The sequence below is a fragment of the Anas platyrhynchos genome, chromosome 4, assembly GCF_047663525.1.
Source record: "Anas platyrhynchos isolate ZD024472 breed Pekin duck chromosome 4, IASCAAS_PekinDuck_T2T, whole genome shotgun sequence".
NCBI lineage: Eukaryota > Metazoa > Chordata > Aves > Anseriformes > Anatidae > Anas > Anas platyrhynchos.
The window spans coordinates 18,185,478-18,205,224 of NC_092590.1; the positions used below are offsets into that span (position 1 = coordinate 18,185,478).

Sequence of the window (19,747 nt, forward strand, 5' to 3'; positions counted from 1 at the left end):
GTTTTTTGGCTTCTGGGGTCACCTGAGGTCACCAATTAACTAATAGGGTTACTCGAGTTCCAGCGAGCCTTATGATTTTGTGTGGCCTCCTGGGCTCTGTGCTCCCCACAGCTCAGGATTTGTTTGCACACACACAGCTTCTTCCAGCTCTTTCCCTCTCCTATGTGCACCTCCCCTTCTCCCACACTACACAAGTTTCTTGTGCCTCTCTTTCTTTCTTTCTTTTTCTTTTTTTTTTTTTTTCCAGCTCATGTCATCATCTTGGTTTTGCTTTCTGGCTCGAATTCCCAGCCATTAGTTGGCTGATTACTTAAAACACAAAGATAGTGGTGCTATGCCTGGGGAAATAGAAAAAAACAACAACCTGGCTCAGTCATGGGCAGGCAGCTGCTGGCCTTTAGAGAAGCCTTAGTTTTCATTAGCTTGCCTTCTCTGTACAAATAGCTCCTCTGAGAAACAGCTCACTGGTGAAAGGGCAGCCAAGACCCCTTCCCAGCTGCAATGATCCCTGATGATGGTCACTAAAAAACCATTATCGGTATTTCTTCTTACATTTCTGTGTCAGCTTCAGAAATGTATGGCCTGAAACCTTAATTTATAAAAATGAGAGTCTCTCTTGACTGTTATACAAGGACATAAAGCAGGCTTGATGCTGGGGATAGTGTCAAACACAGGACTATAGAAATACAAAGTTTATTTTATTCCACTGTTATTTATTTTTAAATAAAAGTCTCAGTCCTATTCCCTGTCTCTGCAGCTGCTCCTATGAATCACATTTATTAGGCCTTATATTCCATTCATCCAACTCTGTTTTAATGCCGTGGCGTTTTCACCTGCATTGTAGGATGATAACAAATGGCTCTCATTTTCTTAAGATACTGAGAATGGGGGCAAGAAGAGCAGCTAAGAATTAGAACCAATAATTTAAGGAAGGATGATGTTTGCCAACGATTGTGGACTGTATAGTCTTCTGTGTAAGCAAGCACGCAAATACTGATACAGGTGTCACGGTTTTATTCTAGATAGGAGAAACCATGGCAGTTAGTTGCAATATATGTAACACTGCATACACATGTCATGAAAAAGAGGCACACTTTAGTGCTAGAGCTCCTCTGTAGCACAGAAGTGAAAGCACATTTTTCTACCATCAAGAGAAAACCAAACCCTGCTCAGTGGAGGCCTCCTTATCTTTAGGCAGGATTTAATTGATACTTCAGAGGTGGCAGAGATTCCAGTCAAACACTGTGTTAGTGCAGGGGATGCAGAGCAAATACAAGTCCCCTTCCCCCTCAAGGTGACTATGGCTGCAGCAATGAGAAAAAAGGCACGGAAAAAATATTTTATTTTGGCAGCTCAGAAACCTTTTTTCAGGAGCCTAAAACTTAGAACACAGGACACAAAAATAACTTTATTTTGTTTTAGTCAGCCAAAATTTGCTGAGCCTGACTTGTTTTTTTTAAAAGAAATGACTTGAGTTGTCAACACTGAGTCAGCTGAATACCGCAACCGTAACACCTCCCACTTCAATTAGCCACAGCACGTTCATTACTGTCAGCTAAGACACAGCTGGGCCTTCAGCCTACAAACTGTAAGTCCCATAAGGAAATGCTGCTTAAGGTAGTTTAGTGCTGAATTAATTCATTGTAGGTAGTAAATAACTAATGAATTCATATCATAGTATACAGAGGAGTTGTACCAATTAATTGATTCTGGATTCGGTTCTCTATTGGCATCCACAATCATTGGGATACCTTGACTATTTGCATCATTGTACTTTATTTGCCCACCCACACCCCTTTACGTGCATCCCTAGTGCACAAATGCAACGTGACATCCCAATGAGAATCCATCAGCTCTGAGAAATGTGGTCTTACAGCTCATCCAATAAGTAAATCCTACTTTCCCTCTGCACTGTTTCATCCACGGCTTTCCTTAATACTCACCTTCTTCCTGTGAAGGACACAATACAACAATGGCAATAAAGATGATTCGATTTGGTTTGTCCCATGCAAGAAAGTTGACATATAGAGTTTTAATCTGATCCATACTGGGAAGCTCTCGATTTTTCTGAAATAAGCCCATTTCTCAGATTCTTGGTTTAATCAATAGGAAAAACTCTGAAGAATGGCAGAAAAGCTAACTTGAATAATTTAAAGCCTAGAAAAAACAGCTTGGTTTCCCACAGTGAACACAAGAATATTTTATGTAATACAATGCAATATTTTCATAATTCTGTTCATTAATTTTTGTTAAAAAGCAAGAGAAGATCAGTTTTGACTTAGAGTGATACAAAGCACAGAGTTCATGCTTCCATGGAGTCTGAAAATAGCAGCAAACAGGGTACTGTCATCTGGTTTTTATTAGTCCTTTGTAAACAGAATGTATCTACTACAGCCTTAAGTCCACAGCGACTGGCTTTGGTGACAACTACCTTAAGATAATTTGTAAGTGGTGAGGAAAAAGTAAGTGATCTTCACTTTATTCTTTTGTGAGGAACACCATATTCTAGATTGAGCATCACCTTTGTATAAGTATAATTTCACAGAAAATTGCCCTTTTTAATCCGGTCCATGTTGTCATTTCTGCTTGTATCACAGCCTCTAAAACATTTACTCCTGTACAACTGAAGGGCAGTGAACTGTGGCAGAGGGCAGAAGCAGGCAAGAACCTAGTGGACCAGACCAGATGCCAGAAAGGTTACGATTTCAAACTGTAAGCCCAGTAAATGGGGAAGTGCAGCATCCAGGCACAAGGTTCACACTGCAGACACTGTGACAGGAGAACAGCTGGGAAAACAATGCCTGAAACAACTTCCAGAAAATGATGGAAAATAATTTTTCTGGCCCTGGTCCCTCCTACACTTGGGCAGCCCCAAAGTAGGCACTCTGGGGAGGCTGAGCTTGCTAGCTTGGAGCTCCTCCTGGCACACACTGCTCTGCATTATCTACCTTGTTTAGAGACAAACGCCTTTACCCTTTCTCTGTAGAACTGCTGGCAGTGTTCATTATGTACATACTTATGGGTTAGAGTACTCCCTACAGTGACCTCTCTGATCTACTCAGAGAGCAGCAAATAAAGCAGACGTGCTCTTGCTCTCTCCCTGTTCATGCTGGCCCACTGATCAGAAAACCATACAAAATTTTTGAGATCAGGGATAGTACACAAGAGAGGTCACAGAAAAGTAGCCCAGTGGGACCACCACTGCATGGAAAAGGGGAGACAGACTGTTCTTCTGCCTGAAAGCCACTGGACAGAATACATGATGATTTGGTTAGGAAATAGAAACTGTGACGTTTCCCTCCCACTTCTCTTATGGAAGTGCCTTCATATGGGGTTTCTACTTATATACTTGCTGGTGAAACTTGTATTAGTATTTGTGACTCTGCTTACCAGCTCTGCAAAAGACATTTTCATAAACATTCACATGAATTAATTATTAAAATGTTAGCCTAGTTTCATATAAAAATGCCTGAAATGCTCGCCAACAGAATGCCTGTAAGTTGTGCTAGGATATTACATAGCTGTGATCAACATTTTTAAGAAAACAAGCACAGATTGTTCTGTTTCCACCCTGCAGACCACATAATTGTTTTGGTATGCTACTTTTTCTGCCCTCAGGTCTGATTCACTTTGCAGCAATCTGAATATGAGCTTCCAACGGCAGAAAACGACCCTGTTTTTATGTAGCAACCAACATTTCCATTACCATTCAACCTTGTCCATTGTACTTTACATTTGCAGGTTGTACAAGGAGATCCCACCACGGTCCATATAGCGCCACTAAGTCTTGTAATTCCAGAGCCATCTAGACAGGTTTTCCTGATGTCATAGGTGATGTTGTCAGCCAGGCAGGGGTCACTGACGCAGCAGGGACAGCACTCTCCTTCTGACATGGCTGCGTACTTAAAGTTTAGATTGGGGCACAGAACAGGCCAACAGTCCACTTCTCCTTCCTGTAAAAATTGAAGCAAAGCTCAATACATTGATGGAATACATTCCCATTTATTAGCTAACTTTGCTTCCTGTCAAATGGAAAAAAATTATTTTGCCAGAATTGAAATAGATTTTAAGGATCAGCTTCTCAGCCTGGTTGATCATGTAACTGCGTATTTGAATAGTGAAACGAAGTTTCCTAAATGTAGCAGAGTATTATTTGCTTGTTTCTTGACTAAAAACAACACTATTATTATAGGAAGAGAACTTGAGTTCTCTGGGGTTTTTGAAGACAGCATTAAATACTGGTTTACAATAACTTTCCTTAAACTACGATTTTTCAGTGATGGCCTTGCAGACTCATGCCCATATGGGGCATGGTCACATAGAAATCTGTGCAATCACAGCAACTGTTTAAATAGGAAATTATCAATGCAAATAGATCTAAGTTAGCATGTTTGAAAAGCACTGAACATGGATCTAACTAGCAACAGTCAAAAGGTATTTTACTGTCAACTGCTAAGAGTTGTTAGAACAATACCTGCAATACGTGTTATCTTCCACTTAGTGGAACTTTAAAAAAAAAAAATAAAAAAAAGCAGTCATTGCTGTAGGATCTGAGCATAAACTAAACTAAACTTGCATTAGGCAACTTTGTAACTACTTCAGACGTTGATAACATCTATACATCTACACTGCACCTAACCTTAGATATAGCACTGATTTACTGTATCAGTGTCTTTTAGTTCTGTGTGTCTGTTAACCTAATCATAAAATTAGGCAAGGAAGTGCTGACCACAAACTTAGCATCCTTTGTAAAACCCATCATATTTAATAATATTTAATAATGACAGATGTCATTGCTGCTGTCTGCAAATGTTTCTTGCTGTTCTTTTGCCAACATTAAAATCATCTTAGGAGAATACAAAACACAATACTATATTATATTACATATAATTATCTCTTAACAGTAACTTAGCTTTGAATGTAATTTGTTTCCTGACGCTCAGATACCTCTTGATTAATATCACATTTAAAAACAATGTTATACAGACAGCTATAAATGAAAACTGCTAATTTTAATGAAGTTCACTGCTGCACTAATTAGTATATCAGTGCAAAAATTAAAGCTGTAGGGAGATAATTTATAGTACTTAATGAGAAAATAAGTGTTCTTAATATTGTGTGTTTGTCCAGTAATTTTGGTTTTCTTCATTCCTTTTTTTTTTCCTTTTCTAATTTACCACATGGCACTGGCACTCAATTTTTCCAACTTTTGCTGAATTAAAAAAGAAAATTGCCTGTCTATTTTGATGAGACATGTATCCAGCTGTTGTAATTAAAAACTGAAACTCTTCCATCAAAATCCATCACATGTGAAAGAACCTTTAAAAATCATTTAAAGATCAGATGACCTTATAAAAGTTGTCAGAAGTGGACAAACACTTAAAAGAAAAAAATGTTAATATAGTGTCAAGGTTTCCAAGCTTTTGTCAAGCTTTTCTTTTCAGTCATTAGACCTACTTATTCAGCAGTAGGAAGAAAACTGGTGGTGTGTCATTTGACGCATGCCCTATAAATGCTTTAGTATCATTCTTAGTCTGAAAAGCAGGTGAAGAGAGAGCAAACGACCTGCTGCCAAGTACATTTTGCTAAAAACAACAATCATTCTTGCTCCCCTCCAAAACACTTTACCCATACCAGGCAACAGCACTGGTGACAGCTGTAGGTCCAGTTGTCCCCACTGTAGTAGAGCTTGCGCCCCATTTGGTTGAGCCACTGGCTGGTGATGTGACTGTCACACTCTGAGCAGCAGAAGAGATCAGCACTGGGGGTCTCGCAGTCACAGGCTGTTCTCCGGCAGAAAATTCTCTCATCCTGCAAAGACACATTGCCCTGCTGTCAACCACAAACCACCAGACAGCAACACAGAGCAGTGACCCAAAAAAAGCCCCCCACTATACACACACACACACACACACATATATATATGTATCAAAGAGAACGTCTTTGGCATATCAGAAAATATAAAGTTCTTAGCATATTAGATGTTACTGACATAAGGACTTGATCATGCAAGTTGTAATACCTTAAATACCAGTTCTGTCCCAGTTTCTGTCAGCGCACTGATTCAATGCTGTCTGAATGTGAGTGGTGTTTTTCTGTCTGCAACTAACTGAATTTAAAATAAATCATTAAGTATACCCTTCCTCTAAATATACTTGTATTATTCAGCCTTTTTAAGGCTGAAGAAAAGCAGCACAAGTTAGTTTACTTTCTACTTTCAAGCTCTCAAAACAATAAAAATTAAGCTCAAAAGCTTTAGCCTCTCCAGATGCCTCAAGACAAAAGAATTCTCATTGACTTCCTAAGGTCACAGAATGCTTTATCTCTGCTGTGAGAAGCAACATAAACAAAACTTCTACCCTAATTACTCTCAGTTTTGCCTTAGGCATTAATTTAAAGCAGTTCATCTTCACCAGGAGGGGCAATGACAGCGGTCTTAAGGAGACTACAGATGTCAAGGATGGCTGGGCTGAGTACACAGCAAGCACAGCCAGTGCCTCTCACCACCTGCTTACCAGCCAGGTCATCAAAAATTTTGAGAGGACTTTAAGATTGTCACTGACTCCGGTATTTTGGAGGTAACAAAATACATTCCCATAGTAAGTACAGCTCAGTCTACTTCAACGCAGAACATGCTGCCTATAGGGGGAGACAACACCTTCAGTGTTGAAGAGCTCACACCACACCTGTGCACTCTTCCATCAGAGGTCTTTCCCCATAGTGACTAGCAACGTGACCCATCTTTTTCCAAGCAGTTCTACTTGGCACTGAGAAAATTCAAAAATTTCCAAGTATATACAGATACTTGAGCAAAAACATCCCTTCATAACATGCTGGTACCTTGCCCTCTGTTATTTCATAACACCATCCAGCTGAAACACTCAGCTTATTATGTAGCTTCAGGACATTCACTTCCCCACTCTATTTGTTATTGGAAGCTTGTTCACAGAAACAACATTTTAGCAAGATATTGTTATGACAAGAAAAACCCTTTGACAACATCTTTCAGCAAGTAATTCACAGTTCGTTCTGCTCAAGTCCTGGTAACTCATTTTGTTGGCATGTCACAAGTCTGGCAATCCACTGAGCAGGTTTTCCCTGATACTTTATTATTCTGTAGGTGGTGTTATTTCAGGGGTGTTGAGCAGTACAGGATGTAGTTGAATATGCTTTCTAGCAGATTTCCATCAGCACAAACACTGAGACCCATGAAGCCATTTTTTTTTTCCTAAATAAATATTTTTGTAGTCAAAGCACTTAATAGCTGCTGAGCAGTCTACAGCCAAAAATAAAACAACCACAACTATTAGGTGCTCAGGCTGCCCATATTATTTAAGACATTCATCCTCTAAGCTCAGCTTCTAAGGAACAATTTTTTCATGCTCCAAAAACGAACGTGTAGGATAAAAAACTGCACTTCCGAATTCACCCTTCCAAATCTTATTAGTAAGCAGTACCAAGGAGCAGAACAAGATTTTCAACAAGAACCATATTTTTATTTATGCTGCATTTTTGCAAGAAACCAAAAATCCCTTCCAGGGACATCTACTAACACCTGGCTTCCAGTGGATTCAGCTTTGATTTTCTATAGCTTTTATAAGTACTGCAGTTACAAGTGTCTATTCATAGTATCTTTCATGTGCTAAATTGTAGTTCAAGGGACACTGCTACTTACAGGGTCTCACAAGTGTGTTAAGAAGCAGACCTCAACCCTGTGAGGTTACCCCAACAAGATGACCATAGCCATTTTCCCCTCTGTATTGTGGGAAACGATCTTGCAAAACATTAACTAGTCTTTTCCTTATTGGGCTCCCACACTACACATACACCACAATCTTACCATGGCTTGGATTCAAAGAGACCTTAAAGATTATCTGCCATCACTAACTTTGTAGGGCTAAAACTCAGTTCTTACTACACTTCACATCTATGATATGGACTACCAGTTAACAAAATATTATGGCCTTGTGGAGCTGGCTGTAATTGCCAACCAAATTTTGCTAATAGAATTATATCAGAAACAGTCCAATAATACTTGGTTTCTGCAACAACTGAAGAGAAATTACAAAAAGCTACCAGTCAGTGTGCATATTTCTGGAAAAAAAACAAAAAACAAAAAACAACAACAACCACCATTTCCGGAACAACCCACATCAAATGTTTACTCAAAGCATCCAAGTGTCAGTGGAACCACTTTTATGTGACATGAGAGCAATTAACTGAAGTATTAACATAGCTGGTCAGGTTTAAAGTTGGGCAATATAGTACTGAGATAATTAAGCAGCATCCACCATACAAGCCCAGTATTTTATCAATTACTTTGAATAAATAAAAGTTCCCGCATGGAAAAAAGGCACTATGTTAACTGCAAAGACTCAAAAAAAATAATTTAATGAATGACAGAAACACAATGACGACATGCACAGTACAGGACTGTGTCCAAGACCCAGTGAGAATCTTGGCTTTCTGTTGTGAAAGCAGCAAGCACTTTTAGTATGAAGAAAAAAGAACACCCACAAACAAAAGCACAACTTACCTTTTAATTAAATTGTCTTGACTTTGTAGATTGCAATAAGCAGACAGGTTTTGAAGCCAATACTACAATGTTTTCTAAGAACACTGGACTTTCATCTGTAAGAAGAAAAATGTTTCAGATATCCAGTTCCATGAAAAAATGTAGGAGTATTTGGTAGTTGAAGACATGAAAAAGAATAAATCTCAATCTGCTAACATAATTGAATAGGTAACTAATACAAACACCTGCTTAAGGTATATTTTTCAGTTGATTCCCAACAGTGACCTAGCATAGATGTGATTTGATATATGTTTGATTTACTTCCTTCAAGGTTGAAAAGAAAGCTATGTATAAGACATAGCACTGAAGTGCAACAGAGCTGCCTTCGGTATCTCCTGCCTGAGTACCACACAGACAGAAGTTTATTGATGTAAAACCACAGGGCAGCATACACTGCCTTGATCCCACCTGCTATTCCACCTGAAGCCCTCAAGTTATATCAGAAGTACACAAAGCCTTCAAAGGAATCTATGCTTCTTGGGACTAGGCATCATCAAGATTCATCGTAGTGTCCATCATCATGAAGGAAGCGTTAAGGATACAGATGTCTGAAAAATGACACGAAAGGTTCTTCAAAGACTACAGACTCCTGGGCATATGCATCAATTGAAAATCAAGTTGGACTTCACATTTTTATTAATTTAGCTCAAAAAAATTACTCAGTCAATACTAAATCCCATAGGGTGCTGCTTGATCTTAGACTTGCTTGAGTTTAGAGACTTGATTAACACCTCTGCTCTGCGCAGTTTTAAGGCTAGTCATTAAACAAGCAATTGTTCACTCTAGTTTTCTTCAGCAAACACCACACTATTTTCACTGCGTACAAAAATAGCTCTCATTAGGTGGCTTTCCAAGAAAAGGCAGTTTCACTTTCTGCTTTGAAATGAAGCTCCCACACCTGCTGTCAGAATCCCATCAGTCATTTTCAGTGGACAGCCACATTGCAGTACTAATGCCTGAGATTTTATTCCTGAGATTCTGAGACAACTATGAGAACAGCTCTGTTGAACCAAAGCTAAAAATAAATTACAAATTCAGAATGCTTGCCACTCCTAAACATTTCTTTAGACCTTTGATTTCTACAAGTGAGAAGAGATTTATTAACTAAGAAAAGGCTTGACGATCACCTGCTACTCTCTATGCTGAGAAACATAGGTCTTTCCAGGTAAAACTCCAAGGTCTCCATCACAGTCAGGTTCTCAGGAACACACCTCAGACACCTGAAACACAAGAGGATAAGGATAAAAGGATAAAAATATTTGATGGATGACCTATAGCCTGCAAACTCTTGAATCTTGCAGATTGAACTGTATCAATCTTTTGTGCTGCCTACAGTACATTCTTACTTCTGTTCTTAAAATAAATTAGGCAGAAAAACAACTGTCAAGCTGCACTTGTGACAAAAATCTTTTCTACTCACTGAAAAGGATAGGGCTACGTGACATTTTAAACATTCCAATTCTACACTAAACATCAAACTCCTACAGATTATCCGAACAGAAAATTGAGTAAGCTGTGAACACCTCCCGTTAAAAAGCTTATGTTTACAACATTAAATAGGCTTTGTGCCAGCAACTTTCACAGAATACTTTCGACTAGAAAGAAAGCTTACAGAGAATAGCTGCTTCTTCAGGGTTGTCTTTGTGCCAGTCACCACAGAGAGGGTCATTGGGATTTCTCTGGGACACTGCTGACTCTGAGGGGTCTCAGTTAAGGCCACGGAGCCCACATCACACTCTCTGCAGTACAGGGCACCATCTTTCCCTTTAATCCAGAGAATTCTGAGGACACTAACTGCTTTCCAGAAGCATCTTTCTTTCTACCCCTCTGCTGTTGTGCTTACCTTCAAATACACCTGTTCGTTCTAAGGTTATTGACTTTAACTGGGAAATAAGTTATTCCAAGCTGTCAAACCCTTTGGCAAAAAGGGCATGATATACCATCTTCCCCCTTTTCTGTCCGCCAGAGGACATAAGGCATCTCGCTCTTCATTTGTCTTCACCACATCAAAGTTTACACGTAAAAACACTAAAATGGTACATACTACATAGCTTTTATTGGATCTCTGTTAACCTCCTAAAATTGTTTGCTCCCAGGTTTTCATTACTTTGACCACCCATGACTTGTTGATAGACCTAGGGTCTCCAGTGTCATCCTGTGATCCTTTTGTTATCAACCCTCAACCACACACTACATTACATGCCTTATCTATCAATACTTCTGCTATCACACTAAACTAGTCTCCCACACTACAGCATGAAGTACCACAAATCTCATTACACAGTAACAAACAGCTATTCCACAGCCTAAATACAAATTACTGTTATACTTCAGTTCTAAAATAATACAGAAATTAATCAGCTTAGGCAACAGCACGAGATTGGCTGCTACAAGATTGTCATCTGCCTATTACCCATGTCGTTTCGTATTCCCTTTGAAGTAAAAATTAGTTTCACCTTGATCCTTACAATTCTGTGCAGCTTCGTATTTCAGCAGGTGCATGGTAAACACAGGACTGGTGTCTGTAACAAGAGCTGGTGAAGTAGATGGAGCAGCGGGGCTCACACCAGTGCTGAAACATCTTAGGGCTGTCTTCTGTTGGCTGTGCAAGAAGTGCCTGAGCAGGCCTGCTTTCTTTTCACTAAAAGTAAACAGAAAGCATCAGTTTGAGGTAAGAAGAAATCTATCACAGCAAGCCTTTGCTTCAGTCCAACTGCTTCCTTAACAAAATGAAACACCAAATGCAAATATCTTCAACACACCCCTCCCTTCTGCCCTGGACCACCGTGAACTAGAGACATGTCGTCAACTACGGATTAAATAGCCATAACCCCATAAGACTGATGTCACATTTTATTGTAATCCTAAGGACCTTTTTTCATCCCACTTTGCACAGTGATACCTACTCACTTTAGCACCTGGAGACCGTGTGAACCTAGCCCTGGGCTGCGTAACAAGAAAATGACAAGAAAGCCCTGAAAATCATCCCTGACTTAAGGGCACCCAAGGCCTGGGAGAAAGCCCTTCCCAACCTGTGTGCATTTTCCTTCCCTTCCCTGCCACTTAACTCTCCTCCTATTTCCGGAGATGTTATTCCCTGAGGCTACACTACATTATTAAGTTCAGTGCAGACATCTGGTGGTCAAAATGGCAATGGCAACTGAACATCAGCGATGCAGTCTGACCAGTGACCAGCAGACACATGTCCATTGACTACTTAAGAAGAGTTTGTGAGCTTGTTTCTGCAGGGATGCAGTTTCAAGTCTTTTGTGGCCTTACCAAACAGTAGAGAAAGAGGCTTATGCAGTATGGATGTTGCTTAATCTTTCTTCTTATACCACACAACTCATTTCTTAGTCAGGCCTCAGGGACCTGTTACTGCTGGGTCATTAGAGGAAAAAGTTAAGTGGTTAATATACCTGGAGTTACTCTTGTAAATGCATATCCACCCAGAGGGGAAAACAGGCTTGGATGTCATCTACATACCAAACAACGCATTCCCAAGAAACATTAGCTTTTTAAATGTTCTATATTGCAATAACTGCCTCAGTCAAACCTATATCATGGGGCAAATAAGTTGTTAGTTTTTTAAGCAAGCAGTGTTCTCAGCTGACAGCCCTCACGGGCAGTCACATTCCTACTAAAGATAATGCCTTGCTCTATTATTGTAGGCTAGTGCAAGCCCTGTGGTACTAGGATTTAACAGCTAAGTTCAGGGCAGCAAACTGTAACTATCACAATTCACTCAGTTAACTAAAGAGACACTGAGGTGTTTCTAAGTGCATAAAAACCTTAAAGGAAAAGGTGACAGGCACAATGGAGAAGACCACAAATCAAGCACAGCGTCTCTAAACTACTGGGAAACTGTCTTGAATTCACCTTCTGTCCTCCAACTCCCCCAACATTTTCTGCACTTCTGGGGTAGCTACAATTTCTGGCTACATCAGGAATAATGTGGCTATTTGTCCTTACCTGGAACACACTTCGTGACCAACAAAACTTGAAAGGTGCGCAGCAATCGCTTGCTCTGGAACTCATGTCACTTAAATCATTTCACGAGACACACAGCTAATAATTAGATGCACGTGGACCGGCATGAAAAGCTGCTAGACAGTCATCATGTTGGCATGAGCCTTCTACTGGAACAAGTGGGAGAACACAGCAGGAAAAGAAATACCATGACACCATTTATCTTCCTAAGTAGTTTTTAAGTAGAGCATTAACAGTATTTCATTGTTGCCCTGAGCGCTTCAAAGAAAAGGAAAAACCTATTAAGCTATCAACCAAAATGTTGAGTTTATTACACCCCTGTCAGAAACGTCCAAGCAAGTTTTCTGCAGTAACCTTAACTGTTGCAACTGAAACAAAAAAATATATTTACCTGAGCAGTCTGAAAAGCTATACATTAGTGTAAAGCAGTCATTGACATAGGAAGCTGACACCACATGTATTCACCTGGGTGTCTGCCGTCCGCAATTTCAACTCATTTGAAACCATTCTTGTAAAGCAGAATGAGGTCACATGGTGACAGAAGAGCACTACAGCAGGAGCACCAAGACTCTCCAGAATATATTCTCTATAGACCATCCATTCCCCTCTCTACTATCATGAGCAACCTCTCACTTTTAGCTATCCTGCCCTTCATGACTACAAGTATTTATATTAGAAATAACATTGTTCCTTTGACTGCTCTTACCAGAAGCAAACTGCCACATGGAAGGCTACTGCCTGCTAACAGAGTTGTGACAAGGACAGCTGCTTAACAGAAATACTTCAATAGCACTGTGATGATCAGACACATTATCAGTGTTTCATTTTTTAATTTTAATTCCTGAAGGGATTCCAAAAACCCATGTATATACATATATATATATATATATATATATATATATATATATATCCTAAATGTCCTCTATAACACATAAAGACCACTAAATCCAATCAAGGAACCAGAGCTGCTTAATTACATTTCCAAGCACTCTCAATCAAACAAGATCCACATTCCTAGTATAGGATGGGCTTGAGCACAGCTCTGCAGTAACTCAGAAACAAAGTACAAAGTAAACTCAAGAGCAAAAATTCATACAAGGGCTCAGAAACAAAAGCAAAGTGTCACTGATAGCAAAGCACAAGACAAGTCCTACCTGACAAAAACGCTGAAGTAGCTCTTAATCTTTTTGGTCTATTTTCCAGCTCCTCTGCTTGGCAAGCCAAAGATGTACTCATGCTCTGAGCTTCAGCCTGGTTGAAAAACAGTACATTGCAAATAAAGTTAAAATTAACATAAAAAAGAATCATCCCATAATATAACATTAACCCAGAAGTTTCAGTGGATCGGCTCTGTACAGGACCTCATAAATTGCAGTTTATTATTGTATGAGGATAACCACACTGTGTCTAAGAACCATTTCTAACTAGTGCTACCTGCATTATCCGCCTATTTCACAAGTATTCATTCTAAATAGATGGTTAGAAGCAAGTGACCTGAAGCATATCTGGTCAAGGGTAAGAAGCTTTAATATCAGCTGTGTAGAGGCCATTGCTGAAACCAGTATTTGTGTCCTGACATGCTTCTGCATCAGCATCTGTTCCCATTTGCCTAGAGCAGTGTGGAAAGCTTTACCATCGTCCTAGGAACAAGCTCTGCATAACATGTATAAAGCCAAATTTAGGACTTCTTACCTGCACACAAGGGTAATAGAAAGCCCACTGCATATATTACACATGCTACCTTAGTTTTAAGTTGTCAATATAATGAATCTGTATTTAAGTGTATCCGATAAAGAAACTAAATTAGATGACTGAATAACCATACTTGGCTCTGCCCAAGGCTCCCAGGGCTCTGCCAGCGAAGACACTCCCAAACCAAAGTGCTTAGATAATTCACACAGACTGCCTCCTGTGGTGGTTTCAGCCTGCTGGACAGGTAAACTCCACACCACTCACTCACCCTCCTCAGAAGGACAGGGGAAGAAGATACAATGAAAAGGGGCTCGAGCGTTAAGATAAGGACAGGGACCTGCTCCACCTTGGGGCTCTCCATGAACTGCATGGGAACTTCTCCTCCAAGCAGCCGGAGCACCTTTTCCCCTTCTTTACCAACCTTGGTATCTGCAGTGTTGTTTCTCTCTACATTTTCTTACTCCTCTCTGCCACCTGCTGTTCTGCACTATTTCTGTTCTTAAATCTGCTCTCACAGAAGTGCAACCAGCATTGCTCATCGCTGTGACCTTGGCCAGCAGCAGGACTTTTCTGGTGCCAGCTGAAACTGGTTCTTATCCAACATGGGGCAGCTTCTGGGCTTTTCACAGAGAAAAAAAAAAAACTGTCTGTTTTTCATCTAGAAAAGTGTCAGAAAAAGAACCGGGCATATACACACCCATGACAGAGCTCAGGCAATCTCCAGGGAGCCATTTAAACCCAAGATCAAATGGTGCTCCTAGCAAACAGGCAGAACTAGTGAGTAAAGGCACCAGGTGAGGCTTTTCAGGCCACTTAATGCCATCAGAGCTCCTATAAACTCAGCCTCACAAGAGGCAGAAAAGCTTGGGAGTTATCTAGTGTGTGAACTACATAGGTCTGCTATACCCAGTCACTGAAAGAGCTATCAAGTGTCTAATTACAGGAATCCTTTAAGGAAACGTGCTCACTATTTTGAGTGAAAATAAATTAAAATCCTCATACAGCACCTCATCACATCTCACAATACATGCTGCTGAAGAACGTCCGCACAACTGTGTGATAAAACAACCAAGCAGACACTCAAAGCACATAGTATTGTGAATGTTTACATGCATTTACTTTTTAAGCAGATTTTTCCTTTGGAATTAAAGGCAAAATTACCTCAGCATCCAGAAGTGGGACTGACAAGAAGTTTTAGTTGCACATGACCGAAGTGCAGTAGGACAGCAACAGAGAGACGCAGGTCAGGAAAATAGCGAATTGCAGCTTCTGGAAAAGGCAGTACCTCTTGCAAAGGCCCAAACCCAGAAGATACACTGCACTTCCCAGGATACACCTGCATGGCATAACACAGCCTTTTCCAGTTAAGCCTTGTCAGCACAAAAAAAAACTAAACAAGTCACACTAACAGTACTGCTGAATGAGTAACTCTAGCCAGGGTTAAAGGACTCCAGTGAAGAAGTTAACCAGGGAATCCCACTAACAAAAACTTTCCTCAAGAAAAAAGGCACTATAAACCTCACTTCAAGTCAGCATTAAACCCTAAAAACACTTCAGTCTGTAGCAGACACTTTAACATGCACGGTCTAATTAACAGAAGATGCTGAGGACAACTCCTGTTAAAACCAGCTTTAGAATTACTGACAAATATCAATGCCTCCTATGCTATAAAGTAGCAAGAATAACTTGGGCTTTAATAACCCTGTGAAATGGAAGTAATAAATTCAAATGTTTTCACAGTTATACCACATATGACAAAATTTAAGTCATTAATTAGTAAGAGAAAAGTAATTCTCTCTGCCCAGCTACCCAACCATCACTGAACATCACTGAAAATACAGTTTCTGCTCTTACTAAATATGAACTCAGGAATTGGCTTGCACACAACTGATCTTGCATCTTTTCAGGAAAGCTGTTTGCCCCCAAATAAAGTAAATTCAACACTGTCTTCCTAAAGCGAGGCCTATAAGTCACACACACACACCACAGCTTTGCCATGCCTACCCAGAACAAGAACATGAAGTGCCTGAATAAAACTGGAAGCTCAAGAACACTTGGAGAAAAGCTTTCTCAAAGTGTACTAGATAATGAAGTTGCTTTTGCATTGGCTGCCTGAGTCCCCCAGAGGAGAGCACGCCTTTGTGCAGGAGGCCCTGGTGCTCCCAAGGGTCTAATGAAATGCCTCGTTGTTTCCTTTTTCTTAATCTGTTTTTCCTTTAACATGTTTAAGTGGCTGTTTGCAGGTCCCCTGCTTGTTACTGACTGCCTACAGCTCAGGTGTGAAGTTGGAGCTGAGGTTAAAGTTGGAGGCTTTGATCCCAAGTTCTACATAGACTCTCAGCACCTTTCTCTCCCTGCAGGAGACGCAGGGTGCTGCTGCTCCCCCGTCCCTCCCTGCACCCTCCCATCCGTGTGTGTGACCCTGCTGCCCCTCAGCTGCCAGGCGCTCGCCTGGTGCCCATGATGTGTTGCCCAGCTGCAGGCTGGCACCAGCACATCCCCAGGGCTGTGGTGCAGGGCCAGGGCAGCCACCCCTTGGGGTGCACGGGGCTCCGGGTCCCCCACCACCCCTTTGCATCCCCATGGCCCCAGAGGTGTCCCCAACACAGCCCCTGCAGCGTGGGGCTGGGCTTTTCTCACCACTCTCTTCACACACAGGTTTTGGCACAGATCCTTTCAGTTCCTGCAGGTGGATCATGAGGCACAACTCACACGGTGGTGGCTGGTAGCTCCTGGTTTAAGGTTAGCAGCAGTGTTTGGCCACGGGTGTCAGGGCACATCCTGTGGGGCTGCTGGGGCTGGATGAGGGACCTGCACCCACCTGGGATTGGTTTCTCCTGCAGCTGGGGCTGTTTGTGGATGCAGCTCACCATTGCTTTATGTTGTTGCTTTACTGAGCAGATGGGACACTGCAGGGAGCACAGGCATCCAGGGAGCCCTGGATCCTTCCAGCTCCACAAAGCTACAGCCTGTACTTGTTCAAACAGTTTGGACTTTAGACAAGGTCATAAGTTAGTCACTGTCATACCTTGAATATTAATCTTCAGTGCCATAGTCGTGCATTGTATAGGCATTGACTGATTCAGGTTGGATTTATTGATTTATTAGCCCAGAACATCCTGAACATATTGTGCCTCCAGCTCGCAGAAATCCACACCTTTAGACAGCAGACATCTCTAGCCCTGCTGGAGATCTTTGGTTCACTTCCCACTCGCTTCTGCTTTGTTTCATTTTCATCTTCATCTTGCTTTGGAACCCCAGCACGGGGTCCCTGTTTTCAAGCCTCAGTAGCAGCACACTGGGCCTCTTCGCAAGCCCCCGAAACACAGGGCTCAGCTCCATTTCCAAGCTCACCCAACTCAGTCCTGTGCCCAAGCCCCAAACCCGGCCAAATGAGCCCAGATCCCCGCCAAGCCCAAGCAGCAGTGTCCCAAGCCCAGAGAGAAGACCCAACAGGCGAGAGCCCAGCTTGGCCTTAGAGCACAGCACACGGCTCTGACAAAGTGCAGCTGGGTTCAGGGCCAGTGCCATTGTGCATTGGGCACTGTCTGTAAAATTAATAAATGTGCTGTTTTTTACATAGCTAAATAATCTGCTTTTTTCTGTATTTAAAGCCTACATGCAGGGTGCCCCAAGCGTCCCCCCTACCATCCACCAGCACCACCCACTCCAGCTGTGGATCTTTGCTCATCAGGTCCCCACTCAGCTGTGAAGTGCCCACAGCTGTGGTATGAAAAAAAATAAAATAAAAAAAAAGGGAAAAAAAAAGAAAAAAAGAAAAAAATGTAAAAAGATAAAAGGGGAAAAGGGGAACAGGAAAGGAAAGGAAAGGAAAGGAAAGGAAAGGAAAGGAAAGGAAAGGAAAGGAAAGGAAAGGAAAGGAAAGGAAAGGAAAGGAAAGGAAAGGAAAGGAAAGGAAAAAGATTAAGTAGAGGTAAAAAAAAAAAAAAAAAAAAGTCAAGAGGAATTAAGTAGAAGTTAAAAAATAAAAAAGACAAGAAATGATCAAAATAAAAGCCCACCCAAAAGCAGAAAGAGTAAAAAATAATAATAAAATAAAAGCATCACAGAGCGTCACCTCCAAGCCCTCAAAACCATGGGGCTGGTTTTAGGACTGGCTTTGCCACCCCAGCCCCCTGATTCATTTCCTTTTTTTTTGTTTGTTTTTTTGTCTCCTCAGGCAAACAGAAAAGCAGAGGCTGGGGGAGAATTGCTGGGACAGGGTTTCCCGTGGGGCATGGGTGCTGGGGGAAAGGTGATTTAATCCAAAAATTAGATTTTTTTCCCTTCTGGCTCCCCATCTGCAATGGAGACATGGCATAGAGTGCTCTGAGCCCAGCTTGGCTGGGAAACCTTGCGTGGTTTGCCGCACGTCCCCTCATCCCCTCAGTCGCATCCCCTATCCCCCACCCCAAATGCCATCACACCCTGGCTGCGTCCTGGGGGGTTTATTGGGATTTTTTCCATGTCCGTGCTGCCGCCGAGGCTGGGCGCGGGCCTGCGGGTGATGCTACTCTTGGCGTTGCGGCTGGTCTTGTTCCTGGGATGCTCTGGGGCTTGGTCTTGCTTCCCCCGGCAGAGCACGGCAATGGAGAGGCAGGTGGGGGCACGTTCATCTCCTTTTCCGGTAGTAGTAGGTGGCACAGACACGCACGTACCCTGCCAAGACAACACAGCGGGGAGCATTAAGCGCATGATTACAATTCCGCAGGCCGCTACCCGCCTTTTAACGGTCCTTTCAGCCTCACCTTTCTTCTTGTTCAGCGGCTTGTTGGAAAACCTCCGATTTTTCCTGTTCCTGCGGCTGGGGGGTACCCTGCCCCGGCCGCTGCCCCCGTACCGCCTGCCACGGCCCTGCCGGTGCCGCGCCATCCCCGCGCCCGCTCGGCCCCCCGGCACTGACCCACTGCTGGTGGTGAGGAAGGGTTCTGGGGAAGGGAGAGCCTTTATAACAACCCCCCCCCCCCGTTGCCAGGGGTGGTGGGCGGAGGCTGGTCCCACTGTCTGCTCACAAAGGGGCGCTGGCAGCATCTCCCTCTGCATCCCTCGGTACCCAAGGGATGAGCCGCCCGCGGCAGGTTGAGGCTCTGGCCTCAATCTTCAGTTTTCTGTTAGTTTCGTTATTATTTTTCATCCTTCTCCTGCACTTTGTACAAGTCCTCAAACGTGTATTTTTAAAGAGGTTCCTTTAAAATTAAAAATGTAACAACTTAAACACTGCTGAGACCGTCAGGGTCTGTGCCAGACTTGGGAATGCAGCCCGGCTGCTCTGCAGCGATGTTGTTTGGGGCCAGAAAGGACAGAAACGGCCATCCCAACCCTTCCTGCTCCCCTCATTGCAGCTCAGACCACAGTCGTGCCTTCCTTTGTCCTGGTACAACACAGAAGCACCTTTGGGACAAGCCAGCACCACATGCCCACGCACAGGGATGGGCGCAGACCTCTGGACTGCTTCCTCCTGGCTCAGCACCACCTTCCTCTGTGCCTTGC

At 42.2% G+C, this 19,747-nt stretch overlaps 1 long non-coding RNA gene across 5 annotated transcripts; it reads right to left on the minus strand.

Annotated features, from left to right (window-relative positions):
• Positions 1-1,324: 1,324 nt before the first annotated feature.
• On the minus strand, positions 1,325-19,270 carry LOC106014627 (uncharacterized). 5 transcript variants are annotated; one of them, XR_005265698.2, is made up of 11 exons: positions 19,006-19,270; positions 16,898-18,916; positions 15,419-15,593; positions 13,720-13,816; positions 12,548-12,711; positions 11,044-11,216; positions 9,703-9,795; positions 8,984-9,123; positions 8,537-8,631; positions 5,635-5,811; positions 1,325-3,953 (listed from the first exon to the last, which is right to left on the minus strand). It is a non-coding gene; the product is annotated as an uncharacterized lncRNA (long non-coding RNA). The 5 variants fall into 5 exon arrangements; XR_003497052.3 differs by having other exon boundaries at positions 11,032-11,216; XR_011809332.1 differs by having other exon boundaries at positions 11,032-11,216; positions 12,548-12,714.
• Between the last annotated feature and the right edge of the window lie 477 nt (positions 19,271-19,747).